Source organism: Echinops telfairi, unplaced genomic scaffold, assembly GCF_000313985.2.
Source record: "Echinops telfairi isolate 266 unplaced genomic scaffold, ASM31398v2 ScPeMD7_24;HRSCAF=84, whole genome shotgun sequence".
Lineage (NCBI taxonomy): Eukaryota > Metazoa > Chordata > Mammalia > Afrosoricida > Tenrecidae > Echinops > Echinops telfairi.
The window spans coordinates 5,679,961-5,682,842 of NW_022103921.1; positions in this window are offsets into that span (position 1 = coordinate 5,679,961).

A 2,882-nucleotide genomic window follows, 5' to 3' on the forward strand; every position below is an offset into this window, starting at 1 on the left:
ATACTAAACCTATAAATATATGCACATAGATCTATTTCCCCATCATTATATAAAAATATATTTACATATAAACATGCCTGTATTTAGGCCACTATAAATGCCCTTTGCCTCCTAGTTCTTTCCTCTATTTCCTTTTACTTTACTCTTGTCCCATTATCATGCTCAGCCTTCATTCAGCTTTAAGTAATTCTTCTCGGTTACATTGCCCTTGATCAGGCCCTACCAGGCCTACCACATCCTCCTTGCCACTGGTTTTGAATCACTTGTTGTTCCCATGTCCCTGGGGTGGTTAACACCACTTCCTTTCCCCCACCTCCCTCTCTCTCCTGTCCCCCTGGAACCATCGGTCCCGTTGTTTTCTTCTCCACATTGTTTATCCAGCCTATCTTATCTAGATAGACCTGCAGAGATAATAATATGCACAAAAAAAACAAGATAGTGCCAAACAAAGTGACACAGAAAAACAAAACAATGACAGCAACAAAAACCAATGGCAAACAAAATTAAAAAAAGAAAAGCCTGTAAATAGTTCCAGATGTTTGTTGACCTTTAGGAGTGGTTTCCAGTGGAGTTTGATGGAGTGCCATGCTCTGGCCCCAAAGTCTATTTTTGGTACTCCCTCAGGACTTCCTTGCTCTGCTCCCCTTGCTGTTCTGTTGCACACCCTTAAAGTTTTGCCTCCATGTGGTGAGGTCAGATCGGGCACAAACCCCACACTGTGTCTCCCGTGTTGTCCCCTGTAGGGCTATGGGTCAGTGTGGGATGTTGCATCTCATAGTGGGCCCGGCCATATGGTCTTCTCTGTGGATTGGCTGCTCTGAGCGGGGCTATTGCCTCAGGACTTGTCGGGCCAGGGTGTGCTCCACTCCCTTTATCTCCCTTCATTCCCTTCCGCTTCTGTCTGGGTATGGTAGGCTGGTTCCATTCCCCCACCAGAAGGTCTAGTCTCATTCTCTGGGACACTAGAAAAAATATATATTTTTGCTTATTCGTGCGTGGGGTTTTGTTCTAGGAGTAACTCAGGCATAGAACACTCAGAGTTCTAATAAATCTGGTTGTGGTTGGGGCCAGTCCTCTCAGGCTTAGATGTTGTTAAATGCATGATCTTCAATAATTATTTAGCCCTTCCTGTGAGTTGACATTCAACTAGACTGCACCTAACAGCAACTGTCACAAGATGTAGAGTCTCTCCTGTAAAAGGCAATTTAGTTATTTAAATGCCAACTCTGTGGTGTGAGAGGCCCGGCTTCGGTGTCGAGCTGCAGTTGAATGACCACAGGGGATTTGGATAACGTCATCCATCAGCCAAGTGAAGAGGAAGGTGTTTTTCCTCATTCAAGAGGAAAGGCACTACATTTCCTCCAAGTACTTTTCCTCATTCAAAAACCGTTATTATTATTATTTTTATAACCGTCAGATGAGTTGACAGACAATGCATTGTAATTGGTAATATACACTAAAGAGCAAGTTGGATGGACCGGAGCTCCTAGAAATTCACCGAACCTGCCTGGAAGTTGCAACACTAAAATTATTTACAGAGTATCTGACTCCGTGGAAGCCACTTTAAATATTTTATGTACAACCAAGTGGTCTTGACTGGACTCTCGCAGGAAAATTACTTGTAGAAATCTCAGCAGGAACAATTTTGATTTATTAGAACTCTGAGTGTTCTATGCCTGAGTTACTCCTAGAACAAAACCCCATGTATGAATAAGCAAAAAAAAAAAAAAATGTTTTTTAACGCAAGGGAGACATACCAGATGGTTTTGTAACTTGCCTCACTCGGGGCTCTCCTAACAGTGTGGGGACTGACCGTAACCTGTTTCCTGATCAGTCAACCCAGCACCTTGGCAGTGACAGGAGTCAAAACGTTCCAAAGCCAGAAGAGTGACGTAACCCTCTGATCAGACTCTGAGTTGGAGAAAGCATCTGTCCTGGTGCCTAGTCTTTATTGATCTCTGGGTTGGACTCTCGAGGCCACTTGGAAATGGCTTTGTGAATTATTTATGTGTTGGGCCAGAAATCAAAAGCTCTTGGGTCATGATGGCTGGGCGAAACCTGGGGACCTGCAGGCTGCAGGGTCCCTTTTATGAAGTGCAGAAACAGGGGGCTTCCTGGTGAGCCCAGTATTCTTGTCCCTCATGGCTGTACGAGCAGATGAGAAAACTCCAGCTTCCCCTCTGGGTCTCCCATGCTACATACCTGTGAACAGTCCTCAAGATTACAGTCAAAATAGGGTAGCAGCTTGATAGCAGCCCCATTACTATTTGGTCTTGGCGCCTCCTTTTTAATGATCATTTTTCTCTTTTGAATACACTTTCCTACTAGTCTCTATTGAAGATACGGCAATAAAAAAGGCCAAGAAATCACTGTTGGCATCCAATGAACTGTTACTTATGCCGTGCACTCGCTGGAAAGGAGGTAGGAGGAATGGAAAACCAGTGACTATGTTGGAAAAAGTTGGACGTAAACAAGACTGAAGTAGTAGAAAGAAGCAGAGGGACAAGAGGAGGTTTATTTGGTTTTGTTAAAAGATACTTTTCAGACTTGTGTGGTTTTGAAATCACGCAATGACTCCGAAGATGGGAAGTTTATGGACTAGACGTCCTATCAGACACAGACATATTTCAGTGTGGTGACTAAAAAGAGATACGTACATCTGAGATGGCCCGTGGCATGGAGTTTAGAGAAGGCGTCTGTCTACCGGATACCATGTTTGAATGACGTCTTTAAGGAAGCAGAAATGAGCAAAAGTGGGAATGGTGTTACCATGAGAAAAGCCATGGAGTGAAGCCAAGAAGAAATGGCCAGGGCTCCCCATGTTCCGGAGGGTAGAATGATCAACATCAAAGCAGAATGTATATCCTCCCTGCGTCGGTCAG